The 15,751-nt window shown below is 47.3% G+C and overlaps 2 non-coding genes across 2 annotated transcripts; both read left to right on the top strand.

Moving 5' to 3' along the window:
* Positions 1–2,998: 2,998 nt before the first annotated feature.
* On the top strand, positions 2,999–3,072 carry TRNAI-AAU (transfer RNA isoleucine (anticodon AAU)). Its single transcript has one exon. It is a non-coding gene; the product is annotated as a tRNA-Ile (tRNA).
* Positions 3,073–10,025: 6,953 nt separating this feature from the next.
* On the top strand, positions 10,026–10,099 carry TRNAI-AAU (transfer RNA isoleucine (anticodon AAU)). Its single transcript has one exon. It is a non-coding gene; the product is annotated as a tRNA-Ile (tRNA).
* The last annotated feature ends 5,652 nt before the right edge of the window (positions 10,100–15,751 follow it).

The following is a 15,751-nucleotide window of genomic DNA, read 5'->3' as shown; positions in this document are numbered from 1 at the left end:
GTCCCCCAAGGATCATCGCTCAGCCCCACGCTCTTCAATGTTTACATGGCCCCCCTCGCCAACATCGCACAAATCCACCACATCAGCATGGTTTTCTACGCAGACGACACTCAGCTCATCCTCTCCCTCACAAAAGACCCTACAACTGCAAAGAACAACCTCCACAACGGACTTCACACCATCGCCAGCTGGATGGAATCAAGCCGCCTCAAGTTAAACACAGACAAAACAGAAATCCTCACCTTTGGCACCAACCCCTCAGCATGGAACGACTCCTGGTGGCCCACCTCCCTAGGATTCGCACCCTCACACACGCACGCAACCTGGGATTCATCTTGGACCCCACACTCAGCATGACTCAGCAGGTCAACGCCATCTCCTCTGCCTGCTACAACACTCTCCGCATGCTCTGCAAGATCTTCATGTGGATCCCCGTCAAAACCAGGAAAACCGTCACCCACGCCCTGGTTAGCAGCCGGTTGGACTATGGAAATGCCCCATATGCAGGAACAACAACCAAACTCCAAACAAAGCTGCAAAGAATCCAGAACGCATCTGCCCGCCTCATTCTTGACGTCCCACGCCGCAACCACATCTCCCCCCACCTCAGAGATCTACACTGGCTAACAAAATCGAAAAGGATCACCTTCATGCTCCTCATCCACGCACACAAGGCCCTCCACGACACAGGTCCAGCCTACCCAAATGACAGACTCACCTTCCACACTCCCACCCGCAATCTTCGTTCCGCCAGCCTCGTCCTCGCCTCCGTCCCCCGCATCCTCCGCACCACCGCCGGAGGAACATCCTTCTCTTACCTAGCCGCCAAGACCTGGAACTCCCTACCACTCCATCTTCGCCAGACTGAAGACCTCTTGACGTTCAGAAAACGCCTCAACACATTGTTTAAATGACCAGTAGCTCCCCCACCCCAGCGCCTTGAGACCCTAACACACGGAACTTTTCAGAAGGTGGTTTTAAATGACAAGTTTCATAAGTCATTGCTAAACACAGTGCCCCTTGAGGTCAGCGCCCCCAATCCAGGTCAGCATGTGGTGCGGCCGCACCGCCCTAAAGCCGGCCCTGCATAAATTATACAGCTGTATAATGCATTGTACAGGCTAAAGCAGTGAGGGTTATTGCTTATGAGGTTTAGGAATCACATATCACCAATACTTGTAGACATTTTATGTTAAGAGTGACAGTCAGGAGAAACACTGTGATTGTGGTTGTTTATACTAATAAGTCTTTAGTACTTCCCAAAGAAACTCTTCTTTGCAATGTTAGAATAACATATTGTGGGTAAAAACCCAATAAGGATTTAAACTCAAGTCAATCCTGGTAAATAGAACACAGTGCTAGATTAGAAGGCTTGCAACGTTTGAACAGGAAGTACCAAAATTACCTCAGTGCTCAAAGCAGTAGCCCACTTACCTATCTAAATGTAACAAAAATAAAAAAAAATCTGTGATCTGCATGTTACATAATGTGCTTGGAAGCAGCCACATTAACCTTCTATGCTACTCTATGAGTCAAAACATTGACTGGATAAAACAAAGAATTCTCCCAAGATTGCAAGATATCTTACTACTATTATAATGCTCTCAGAACTGCTGGGCACACAGTGATTGCTATAGCATGCGTCTTAACCCTGCAAGATGTTTTAAAATGCAGCCTCTCTGTGACCAATTAAGTAATGCAGAACAGCTATACTTTCACATATGTCCTTGTTTCCAGTCTCTTTGTAGCAGAAGTTTTTTAGTAGATGTATACGTTGACTGTCAGACTCTGCTTTTCAAACTCCGCCCCTCGTGACTATCTCCTTTCCTTTGCCTGACCATAACTGCTAAGTTATGGGTTCCCGGAGTAAATGTTTTCCAATTTCAGCACCAGTTGAGCCCTTTCAAATGTTCAGTAAGTACCGTCTTGCCATATCAGACCAGACTGCTGAGCTTCATGGAAGGATAGCATATAAATTACATTTCTTCTCTCTTCTGCAGAGTGCAGAAGAATTAGATGGAAGCAAGCCTGTGGTCTGCAGGGGTTGGGTGAGCCACTGAAGTTTCGAACCAGAGGCCTGGCTCTGCTCAAGGTCCTCTTGGAATCTCAAGCTCAAAACGAGCCAGGTATTCATATGGCTTTTGTCTGATTCATGCTCTCCCTCACAAGTCAAGAATTAAAAGAAAGCATAAATCATTATTGTTAAAAAGGAGAGCTATCCATTTAATGGCTGAATTATGTCATGTGAAACAGATCTTGGGATCAGTCATGGCTTCTGGCTTGACCAAATATTGTGATTTTAGGCAAATATTTTATTTCACTGAACCCCTTTTTTTCATTATCGCATCAAAAGACTTCATCAAGTATGTGAGTTGAGGGTGTACACTGTACAAAAATCTCTTGTATTTCATTTGATGGACTATAATGTTCCTTCATTTGCAGTAAGAATCGAGCCCATGTTTAGGTCTAGATGGTAAGTGACTTGCCTCTTAGTACACTAATAGCATTTGTTTATCAGTGGGATGATGTAGTGCCTTTTCACAATAAACCAGATTAACTGTTTCCAGACATGTACATTAGTAGCGACTATAGCCTGGAAAATGTATTGGGAGGTCAGGCGACAGTCCCCTCCTGAATGACGGTGATGATATTGCCAGTGATGAGCTAAACGGGGCAAAGGTCACATGATGTCATTTTTGGAGACATCGACATGATGCTAAATCATCAAGAATGTAAACAAAAAAAGAATCCTCTTTTTGATGAGAGAATGTGGGTGAGTATGTCTGTGTCCTTGCAGGTTTGGTAGCAGCATTGTTTGGTGTTTAGTGGTGACCCTAGCAGACTTCCACGCTGCTTTTGAGTAGTAGACAAGGCAATTGAACTTCTTGGCACAGTTAAGCTTATGAATGTATACTTTTCAACTGTAAACTACTGAACAGGGGGAACTGTTGAGCCGTGTCTCACGTACTTAAGTGAACATTTTGTGGGGTCACGCATTGGCCGGTTAGCTCAGTTGGTTAGAGCGTGGTGCTAATAACGCCAAGGTCGCGGGTTCGATCCCCGTACGGGCCAAGGGTTACATTTTAGGAAAAGCTCTAACGCCATTTTACCACTAATGTATGGCCTCCTAATTCGTGTTGTTTTACTACCGTAAACATATATCCATGCAGAACGGCACACATTTCAAAACAGGAGGATGGAAATACAGAAAGAGAAGAACATGCAAGTCGTGCTTAAACCGGGACGTGAGGGGGTGAAAGTAGAGAGTGCCTTTGAAAGACATATGTTGGGTGCAGGGCTTTGAATACTGGGATGGGGAGAGAAGGAACATCCGCAGAGAGCAAAATAGAGAAACACCTGCGGCAACCAGCCCGAAACCTCGCAGTGTTGTGATATGCAAATCATTCATGCATTGCATTAATTACAACGGCAGTAACTGGGAGCACCAAATAATCTGATGGCTTCAAGACGGAGAGCAAGGTGTATTGTATTGTTGTAATTGCATTTACATAGCGTTTAGCACCCTGACGAAGCGCTTTATTGTGGTCAAGTAAAGGTTAGGAGTGAGGAGACCCGTGGAGGGGGGTTGTTTCACAGAATTTCAGTTTGACGTGCAGGTGCTACTAGCGGAAGAAGCTAAATTATGAGGTTGTAAAAGTTAAGGCAATTTGTGATAAACGTAGGTGACAGGAATCAGGGGCTTGAGGCGAGAATGGTGTGTGATGCGGATGTGGCCAGAGTGAAGCCGATACCCAGATTCTGGTCCGATGATGAAACACCCAGAAGTGAGCGTTTACTGAGCAATAGATGATCCGACACTGCATACCTCAAGGTGAAGTCTCATCTCAAAGGTCCCTGGACGCTTACAACCTCCAGTCCAGAGACACTGCACCTTCTCACCTCTAGAGACACCACTCGCCTCCCAGCACCCTGCCTCTCCCCCACTTAAAGAAAGGCTGCAAGTTCTCACCCACAGGGACAGGGCATCACTCCTACCGTATGGCATCCTGCACACCAGCCATCCACATAGACTAAGCATGACTCCCCCACGGATAGGGATTATGCACCAGTTCTGCCTCCAGGGACCCTACAGTTCCTATCCCAGGGACCCCGCACGCCCGTGCTTACCTCCTCAACCCCTATCTTCAGAGACACTACACTTCCCCACCTCATGGACCCTGTACCTCTCTTATATATAGACACCCAACACCTCTGTCACCAACAGGGACCCTGCACATTCAGCAGCTTCAGAGGAAGTCCATCTCTCAGGGACCCTGCACCTTCCACACCCCAGGGATTCTCAAGTTCCCTTCCTACAGGAACCACGTACCTCTAGAGGTCTTGCATCCCGACCTTTATGCATCCTGCATACCGAGGAACCTTGCACAGGTCTCATTCCTGAGAACATTCACCCTCAGAGACCCTAAACCTCTCTCCAGGTACCCTGCTCCTCCTCTCCACCACCACCACCGTGGACCTTGGACCTCCTGCACTCCCACACCTCCAAAGACAAAAGACCCTGGGCTTTTGCCCCACCAGGGACACTATGACACCCTAAAGCTAATTCGCACTAAGACGCCTTGGCTATTGCGTGCTTTACAAAAGTTATACTTTACTTATTTACTTTACTTCCCTTACTTATTTACTTACATAACTTACTTACCTTACATACCTACCTTACTTATTTTACTTGACTTATTTATTGTTCTTGCTTACCTTACACTTCTGTAGGTTTTTTGTAGGTTTGCATGGCCCTTCCTCTGCTCCTCCTTATTTTCCCCTTAAACCATCCATGTTGAAGTAGATTGCCCATATTTTTTAATCTGTCCAAATAACAGTTACACCTGTATAGTACATTTCCAAGTGTAATTATTTTGGCACTCGCTGGGCAAAAGAGTATGTTAGGTTTAGGTCGGCTTTATTCCTTGTGAAGTGCCAGATAGCTGCACAGGAGCAGTCGCTGTTAAACGTGATGGCGGTAGTTTGGGGTTTTGCTTGAGAGTTTAGCGCAGGGGGAACATCCTCTGCAGCCCCTTGATAATTGAAGAGTAAGGGTGGGACTGAGGGTGCAACACAGACTTGGGTGATGTGGTCCCCGTTTTCTAAGCGTTTGAAAACGTTCAGTGCAGCAGCTTGTAAGTGGGCTTTCTTATTAACTCCTTCAGCAAGGCTTAAACAAAGGCCGACTAAAAGCGCTATTAGCCCTCTTTTTGTTTGAGTTTAATACTGGATGGAAGTTAATGGAGTTGAACACCTAGGCACCGAAGCAATGGAAGAAAACAACGGGACACACCATGTTATCTCTTCGCAAGTACCTAAGAGAAGCTAGGATTTAGAAGCAAGTTTGTAACTTTTTTGAGCTCCAAATGTAAGAGATCTGCTAGCGCTGTAAAAATGCAAGATTTAACCGCCTGTATGACTAATTACGCAAATATTGATATAAATGGCATTTTTTTTAATTTGTATTCTTTTATAGCACTATTTGTCCCAGTGTATGCTGACAAAGCAGTTTACATCAAGCACACATGCACAATAAATTCAGAGTCGGTTTATCGCTGGTGGTGCCCTGTGCGGCAGTCCTTTTTGGCATCCCCCCCCCATGACCATCTCCTCGGATTCACTCACTAGCACCCACAAATGTGACTCTCATCTCTCCGTAGCCCCCTTTTACATGCATTCATTTGTTTTAATGTGCTGGTAAAGGCTGGCGTTACTATCACTCTAAGCTATCCACATAAAATATATTTCTGTTCTTTGCAGCAGGCATATTAACCCTCTATGCTACTTTATGGCAAGTCACTCACAACCACCGCACACAACCCCCCCGAAGCAAATGGAGCAAAATATCAACGGATCAGCTGATTTCCACCCTCGCCCGGGCCCCACCCCCTGGGACCCAGGACCTCAACACAGCCACCACCAACCTGCATCGCTGGATAGAACACTGCGGCAACACCCTCGTACCGCTCAAAGAACCCCCAAACACCCTCCACAGAATCAAGGACAGCTGGTTCACCCCAGCCATACAGGAATCCAAACGGCTATGTCGCAGAATGGAAAAAACCTGGCACCTTGAACCTACCAACTCCAACCACATTGCTTTCAAAGATGCCATACGCAAACACCACCAACTGGTCCGCATCACTAAAAGGTCCCATTTCAAAAACCGCATTGACACCAACGCTCACAACAGTAAAGAGCTCTTCGGCATCATCAAAGAGCTCTCCACTCCCAGAACCTGCTCCAACGAACCCCCGCCATCACAGGAGTTCTGCAACTCACTTGCAACCCACTTCCGTTGAAAGATAGAAGAAATCCACAACAGCTTCAACCCCCAGACCCACCAGCTGACTACAAACACCCACGGACCCCACGCCCAAAGCAACACCCACCTCCTAGACACCTGGACCCCCGTCAACATAGAAGACACCGCCAACACCATGGCCTCCATCCACTCCGTATCACCATCGGACCCCTGCCCACACAATATCTTCAATAAAGCAAACATCATCATTGCTCCCCACCTCTGCAACACCATCAACAGCTCCTTCGAGTCAGCCACCTTCCCAGAAAGATAGGAGCACGCAGAAGTCAACGTCCTGCTGAAGAAACCAAAGGCAGACCCAGACGACCCCAAGAACTACCGGCCGATCTCCCTCTTCCCCTTCCCAGCCAAGGTCATCGAAAAAAAAACGTGAACAGCCAACTATCCCGGTTCTTGGAAGACAGCAAGGTGCTCAACACCTCCCAATCCGGATTCCGCAAAACCCACAGCACAGAGACCACACTTATTGCTGCCACAGACGACATCAGGACCATGCTCGACGAAGGAGAAACAGCAGCACTCATCCTCCTGGACCTCTCCGCAGCCTTCGACACGGTATGCCATCATACTCTCCGCACACGCCTCCACAACACTGGAATCCACGACAAGGCACTCGACCGGATCTCGTCATTTCTCGCAGGCAGAACCCAGAGAGTCCGGCTCCCACCGTTCCTGTCAGAAGCCTCCAGAATCATCTGTGGCGTCCCCCAAGGATCATCGCTCAGCCCCACGCTCTTCAATGTTTACATGGCCCCCCTCGCCAACATCGCACAAATCCACCACATCAGCATGGTTTTCTACGCAGACGACACTCAGCTCATCCTCTCCCTCACAAAAGACCCTACAACTGCAAAGAACAACCTCCACAACGGACTTCACACCATCGCCAGCTGGATGGAATCAAGCCGCCTCAAGTTAAACACAGACAAAACAGAAATCCTCACCTTTGGCACCAACCCCTCAGCATGGAACGACTCCTGGTGGCCCACCTCCCTAGGATTCGCACCCTCACACACGCACGCAACCTGGGATTCATCTTGGACCCCACACTCAGCATGACTCAGCAGGTCAACGCCATCTCCTCTGCCTGCTACAACACTCTCCGCATGCTCTGCAAGATCTTCATGTGGATCCCCGTCAAAACCAGGAAAACCGTCACCCACGCCCTGGTTAGCAGCCGGTTGGACTATGGAAATGCCCCATATGCAGGAACAACAACCAAACTCCAAACAAAGCTGCAAAGAATCCAGAACGCATCTGCCCGCCTCATTCTTGACGTCCCACGCCGCAACCACATCTCCCCCCACCTCAGAGATCTACACTGGCTAACAAAATCGAAAAGGATCACCTTCATGCTCCTCATCCACGCACACAAGGCCCTCCACGACACAGGTCCAGCCTACCCAAATGACAGACTCACCTTCCACACTCCCACCCGCAATCTTCGTTCCGCCAGCCTCGTCCTCGCCTCCGTCCCCCGCATCCTCCGCACCACCGCCGGAGGAACATCCTTCTCTTACCTAGCCGCCAAGACCTGGAACTCCCTACCACTCCATCTTCGCCAGACTGAAGACCTCTTGACGTTCAGAAAACGCCTCAACACATTGTTTAAATGACCAGTAGCTCCCCCACCCCAGCGCCTTGAGACCCTAACACAAGGAACTTTTCAGAAGGTGGTTTTAAATGACAAGTTTCATAAGTCATTGCTAAACACAGTGCCCCTTGAGGTCAGCGCCCCCAATCCAGGTCAGCATGTGGTGCGGCCGCACCGCCCTAAAGCCGGCCCTGCATAAATTATACAGCTGTATAATGCATTGTACAGGCTAAAGCAGTGAGGGTTATTGCTTATGAGGTTTAGGAATCACATATCACCAATACTTGTAGACATTTTATGTTAAGAGTGACAGTCAGGAGAAACACTGTGATTGTGGTTGTTTATACTAATAAGTCTTTAGTACTTCCCAAAGAAACTCTTCTTTGCAATGTTAGAATAACATATTGTGGGTAAAAACCCAATAAGGATTTAAACTCAAGTCAATCCTGGTAAATAGAACACAGTGCTAGATTAGAAGGCTTGCAACGTTTGAACAGGAAGTACCAAAATTACCTCAGTGCTCAAAGCAGTAGCCCACTTACCTATCTAAATGTAACAAAAATAAAAAAAAATCTGTGATCTGCATGTTACATAATGTGCTTGGAAGCAGCCACATTAACCTTCTATGCTACTCTATGAGTCAAAACATTGACTGGATAAAACAAAGAATTCTCCCAAGATTGCAAGATATCTTACTACTATTATAATGCTCTCAGAACTGCTGGGCACACAGTGATTGCTATAGCATGCGTCTTAACCCTGCAAGATGTTTTAAAATGCAGCCTCTCTGTGACCAATTAAGTAATGCAGAACAGCTATACTTTCACATATGTCCTTGTTTCCAGTCTCTTTGTAGCAGAAGTTTTTTAGTAGATGTATACGTTGACTGTCAGACTCTGCTTTTCAAACTCCGCCCCTCGTGACTATCTCCTTTCCTTTGCCTGACCATAACTGCTAAGTTATGGGTTCCCGGAGTAAATGTTTTCCAATTTCAGCACCAGTTGAGCCCTTTCAAATGTTCAGTAAGTACCGTCTTGCCATATCAGACCAGACTGCTGAGCTTCATGGAAGGATAGCATATAAATTACATTTCTTCTCTCTTCTGCAGAGTGCAGAAGAATTAGATGGAAGCAAGCCTGTGGTCTGCAGGGGTTGGGTGAGCCACTGAAGTTTCGAACCAGAGGCCTGGCTCTGCTCAAGGTCCTCTTGGAATCTCAAGCTCAAAACGAGCCAGGTATTCATATGGCTTTTGTCTGATTCATGCTCTCCCTCACAAGTCAAGAATTAAAAGAAAGCATAAATCATTATTGTTAAAAAGGAGAGCTATCCATTTAATGGCTGAATTATGTCATGTGAAACAGATCTTGGGATCAGTCATGGCTTCTGGCTTGACCAAATATTGTGATTTTAGGCAAATATTTTATTTCACTGAACCCCTTTTTTTCATTATCGCATCAAAAGACTTCATCAAGTATGTGAGTTGAGGGTGTACACTGTACAAAAATCTCTTGTATTTCATTTGATGGACTATAATGTTCCTTCATTTGCAGTAAGAATCGAGCCCATGTTTAGGTCTAGATGGTAAGTGACTTGCCTCTTAGTACACTAATAGCATTTGTTTATCAGTGGGATGATGTAGTGCCTTTTCACAATAAACCAGATTAACTGTTTGCAGACATGTACATTAGTAGTGACTATAGCCTGGAAAATGTATTGGGAGGTCAGGCGACAGTCCCCTCCTGAATGACGGTGATGATATTGCCAGTGATGAGCTAAACGGGGCAAAGGTCACATGATGTCATTTTTGGAGACATCGACATGATGCTAAATCATCAAGAATGTAAACAAAAAAAGAATCCTCTTTTTGATGAGAGAATGTGGGTGAGTATGTCTGTGTCCTTGCAGGTTTGGTAGCAGCATTGTTTGGTGTTTAGTGGTGACCCTAGCAGACTTCCACGCTGCTTTTGAGTAGTAGACAAGGCAATTGAACTTCTTGGCACAGTTAAGCTTATGAATGTATACTTTTCAACTGTAAACTACTGAACAGGGGGAACTGTTGAGCCGTGTCTCACGTACTTAAGTGAACATTTTGTGGGGTCACGCATTGGCCGGTTAGCTCAGTTGGTTAGAGCGTGGTGCTAATAACGCCAAGGTCGCGGGTTCGATCCCCGTACGGGCCAAGGGTTACATTTTAGGAAAAGCTCTAACGCCATTTTACCACTAATGTATGGCCTCCTAATTCGTGTTGTTTTACTACCGTAAACATATATCCATGCAGAACGGCACACATTTCAAAACAGGAGGATGGAAATACAGAAAGAGAAGAACATGCAAGTCGTGCTTAAACCGGGACGTGAGGGGGTGAAAGTAGAGAGTGCCTTTGAAAGACATATGTTGGGTGCAGGGCTTTGAATACTGGGATGGGGAGAGAAGGAACATCCGCAGAGAGCAAAATAGAGAAACACCTGCGGCAACCAGCCCGAAACCTCGCAGTGTTGTGATATGCAAATCATTCTTGCACTGCATTCAATACAACGGCAGTAACTGGGAGCACCAAATAATCTGATGGCTTCAAGACGGAGAGCAAGGTGTATTGTATTGTTGTAATTGCATTTACATAGCGTTTAGCACCCTGACGAAGCGCTTTATTGTGGTCAAGTAAAGGTTAGGAGTGAGGAGACCCGTGGAGGGGGGTTGTTTCACAGAATTTCAGTTTGACGTGCAGGTGCTACTAGCGGAAGAAGCTAAATTATGAGGTTGTAAAAGTTAAGGCAATTTGTGATAAACGTAGGTGACAGGAATCAGGGGCTTGAGGCGAGAATGGTGTGTGATGCGGATGTGGCCAGAGTGAAGCCGATACCCAGATTCTGGTCCGATGATGAAACACCCAGAAGTGAGCGTTTACTGAGCAATAGATGATCCGACACTGCATACCTCAAGGTGAAGTCTCATCTCAAAGGTCCCTGGACGCTTACAACCTCCAGTCCAGAGACACTGCACCTTCTCACCTCTAGAGACACCACTCGCCTCCCAGCACCCTGCCTCTCCCCCACTTAAAGAAAGGCTGCAAGTTCTCACCCACAGGGACAGGGCATCACTCCTACCGTATGGCATCCTGCACACCAGCCATCCACATAGACTAAGCATGACTCCCCCACGGATAGGGATTATGCACCAGTTCTGCCTCCAGGGACCCTACAGTTCCTATCCCAGGGACCCCGCACGCCCGTGCTTACCTCCTCAACCCCTATCTTCAGAGACACTACACTTCCCCACCTCATGGACCCTGTACCTCTCTTATATATAGACACCCAACACCTCTGTCACCAACAGGGACCCTGCACATTCAGCAGCTTCAGAGGAAGTCCATCTCTCAGGGACCCTGCACCTTCCACACCCCAGGGATTCTCAAGTTCCCTTCCTACAGGAACCACGTACCTCTAGAGGTCTTGCATCCCGACCTTTATGCATCCTGCATACCGAGGAACCTTGCACAGGTCTCATTCCTGAGAACATTCACCCTCAGAGACCCTAAACCTCTCTCCAGGTACCCTGCTCCTCCTCTCCACCACCACCACCGTGGACCTTGGACCTCCTGCACTCCCACACCTCCAAAGACAAAAGACCCTGGGCTTTTGCCCCACCAGGGACACTATGACACCCTAAAGCTAATTCGCACTAAGACGCCTTGGCTATTGCGTGCTTTACAAAAGTTATACTTTACTTATTTACTTTACTTCCCTTACTTATTTACTTACATAACTTACTTACCTTACATACCTACCTTACTTATTTTACTTGACTTATTTATTGTTCTTGCTTACCTTACACTTCTGTAGGTTTTTTGTAGGTTTGCATGGCCCTTCCTCTGCTCCTCCTTATTTTCCCCTTAAACCATCCATGTTGAAGTAGATTGCCCATATTTTTTAATCTGTCCAAATAACAGTTACACCTGTATAGTACATTTCCAAGTGTAATTATTTTGGCACTCGCTGGGCAAAAGAGTATGTTAGGTTTAGGTCGGCTTTATTCCTTGTGAAGTGCCAGATAGCTGCACAGGAGCAGTCGCTGTTAAACGTGATGGCGGTAGTTTGGGGTTTTGCTTGAGAGTTTAGCGCAGGGGGAACATCCTCTGCAGCCCCTTGATAATTGAAGAGTAAGGGTGGGACTGAGGGTGCAACACAGACTTGGGTGATGTGGTCCCCGTTTTCTAAGCGTTTGAAAACGTTCAGTGCAGCAGCTTGTAAGTGGGCTTTCTTATTAACTCCTTCAGCAAGGCTTAAACAAAGGCCGACTAAAAGCGCTATTAGCCCTCTTTTTGTTTGAGTTTAATACTGGATGGAAGTTAATGGAGTTGAACACCTAGGCACCGAAGCAATGGAAGAAAACAACGGGACACACCATGTTATCTCTTCGCAAGTACCTAAGAGAAGCTAGGATTTAGAAGCAAGTTTGTAACTTTTTTGAGCTCCAAATGTAAGAGATCTGCTAGCGCTGTAAAAATGCAAGATTTAACCGCCTGTATGACTAATTACGCAAATATTGATATAAATGGCATTTTTTTTAATTTGTATTCTTTTATAGCACTATTTGTCCCAGTGTATGCTGACAAAGCAGTTTACATCAAGCACACATGCACAATAAATTCAGAGTCGGTTTATCGCTGGTGGTGCCCTGTGCGGCAGTCCTTTTTGGCATCCCCCCCCCATGACCATCTCCTCGGATTCACTCACTAGCACCCACAAATGTGACTCTCATCTCTCCGTAGCCCCCTTTTACATGCATTCATTTGTTTTAATGTGCTGGTAAAGGCTGGCGTTACTATCACTCTAAGCTATCCACATAAAATATATTTCTGTTCTTTGCAGCAGGCATATTAACCCTCTATGCTACTTTATGGCAAGTCACTCACAACCACCGCACACAACCCCCCCGAAGCAAATGGAGCAAAATATCAACGGATCAGCTGATTTCCACCCTCGCCCGGGCCCCACCCCCTGGGACCCAGGACCTCAACACAGCCACCACCAACCTGCATCGCTGGATAGAACACTGCGGCAACACCCTCGTACCGCTCAAAGAACCCCCAAACACCCTCCACAGAATCAAGGACAGCTGGTTCACCCCAGCCATACAGGAATCCAAACGGCTATGTCGCAGAATGGAAAAAACCTGGCACCTTGAACCTACCAACTCCAACCACATTGCTTTCAAAGATGCCATACGCAAACACCACCAACTGGTCCGCATCACTAAAAGGTCCCATTTCAAAAACCGCATTGACACCAACGCTCACAACAGTAAAGAGCTCTTCGGCATCATCAAAGAGCTCTCCACTCCCAGAACCTGCTCCAACGAACCCCCGCCATCACAGGAGTTCTGCAACTCACTTGCAACCCACTTCCGTTGAAAGATAGAAGAAATCCACAACAGCTTCAACCCCCAGACCCACCAGCTGACTACAAACACCCACGGACCCCACGCCCAAAGCAACACCCACCTCCTAGACACCTGGACCCCCGTCAACATAGAAGACACCGCCAACACCATGGCCTCCATCCACTCCGTATCACCATCGGACCCCTGCCCACACAATATCTTCAATAAAGCAAACATCATCATTGCTCCCCACCTCTGCAACACCATCAACAGCTCCTTCGAGTCAGCCACCTTCCCAGAAAGATAGGAGCACGCAGAAGTCAACGTCCTGCTGAAGAAACCAAAGGCAGACCCAGACGACCCCAAGAACTACCGGCCGATCTCCCTCTTCCCCTTCCCAGCCAAGGTCATCGAAAAAAAAACGTGAACAGCCAACTATCCCGGTTCTTGGAAGACAGCAAGGTGCTCAACACCTCCCAATCCGGATTCCGCAAAACCCACAGCACAGAGACCACACTTATTGCTGCCACAGACGACATCAGGACCATGCTCGACGAAGGAGAAACAGCAGCACTCATCCTCCTGGACCTCTCCGCAGCCTTCGACACGGTATGCCATCATACTCTCCGCACACGCCTCCACAACACTGGAATCCACGACAAGGCACTCGACCGGATCTCGTCATTTCTCGCAGGCAGAACCCAGAGAGTCCGGCTCCCACCGTTCCTGTCAGAAGCCTCCAGAATCATCTGTGGCGTCCCCCAAGGATCATCGCTCAGCCCCACGCTCTTCAATGTTTACATGGCCCCCCTCGCCAACATCGCACAAATCCACCACATCAGCATGGTTTTCTACGCAGACGACACTCAGCTCATCCTCTCCCTCACAAAAGACCCTACAACTGCAAAGAACAACCTCCACAACGGACTTCACACCATCGCCAGCTGGATGGAATCAAGCCGCCTCAAGTTAAACACAGACAAAACAGAAATCCTCACCTTTGGCACCAACCCCTCAGCATGGAACGACTCCTGGTGGCCCACCTCCCTAGGATTCGCACCCTCACACACGCACGCAACCTGGGATTCATCTTGGACCCCACACTCAGCATGACTCAGCAGGTCAACGCCATCTCCTCTGCCTGCTACAACACTCTCCGCATGCTCTGCAAGATCTTCATGTGGATCCCCGTCAAAACCAGGAAAACCGTCACCCACGCCCTGGTTAGCAGCCGGTTGGACTATGGAAATGCCCCATATGCAGGAACAACAACCAAACTCCAAACAAAGCTGCAAAGAATCCAGAACGCATCTGCCCGCCTCATTCTTGACGTCCCACGCCGCAACCACATCTCCCCCCACCTCAGAGATCTACACTGGCTAACAAAATCGAAAAGGATCACCTTCATGCTCCTCATCCACGCACACAAGGCCCTCCACGACACAGGTCCAGCCTACCCAAATGACAGACTCACCTTCCACACTCCCACCCGCAATCTTCGTTCCGCCAGCCTCGTCCTCGCCTCCGTCCCCCGCATCCTCCGCACCACCGCCGGAGGAACATCCTTCTCTTACCTAGCCGCCAAGACCTGGAACTCCCTACCACTCCATCTTCGCCAGACTGAAGACCTCTTGACGTTCAGAAAACGCCTCAACACATTGTTTAAATGACCAGTAGCTCCCCCACCCCAGCGCCTTGAGACCCTAACACAAGGAACTTTTCAGAAGGTGGTTTTAAATGACAAGTTTCATAAGTCATTGCTAAACACAGTGCCCCTTGAGGTCAGCGCCCCCAATCCAGGTCAGCATGTGGTGCGGCCGCACCGCCCTAAAGCCGGCCCTGCATAAATTATACAGCTGTATAATGCATTGTACAGGCTAAAGCAGTGAGGGTTATTGCTTATGAGGTTTAGGAATCACATATCACCAATACTTGTAGACATTTTATGTTAAGAGTGACAGTCAGGAGAAACACTGTGATTGTGGTTGTTTATACTAATAAGTCTTTAGTACTTCCCAAAGAAACTCTTCTTTGCAATGTTAGAATAACATATTGTGGGTAAAAACCCAATAAGGATTTAAACTCAAGTCAATCCTGGTAAATAGAACACAGTGCTAGATTAGAAGGCTTGCAACGTTTGAACAGGAAGTACCAAAATTACCTCAGTGCTCAAAGCAGTAGCCCACTTACCTATCTAAATGTAACAAAAATAAAAAAAAATCTGTGATCTGCATGTTACATAATGTGCTTGGAAGCAGCCACATTAACCTTCTATGCTACTCTATGAGTCAAAACATTGACTGGATAAAACAAAGAATTCTCCCAAGATTGCAAGATATCTTACTACTATTATAATGCTCTCAGAACTGCTGGGCACACAGTGATTGCTATAGCATGCGTCTTAACCCTGCAAGATGTTTTAAAATGCAGCCTCTCTGTGACCAATTAAGTAA

The sequence above is a fragment of the Pleurodeles waltl genome, chromosome 12 (genome assembly GCF_031143425.1).
Source record: "Pleurodeles waltl isolate 20211129_DDA chromosome 12, aPleWal1.hap1.20221129, whole genome shotgun sequence".
NCBI lineage: Eukaryota > Metazoa > Chordata > Amphibia > Caudata > Salamandridae > Pleurodeles > Pleurodeles waltl.
The sequence above is the reverse complement of the archived record's forward strand: the minus strand, read 5'-3'. Positions and strand labels throughout refer to the sequence as shown.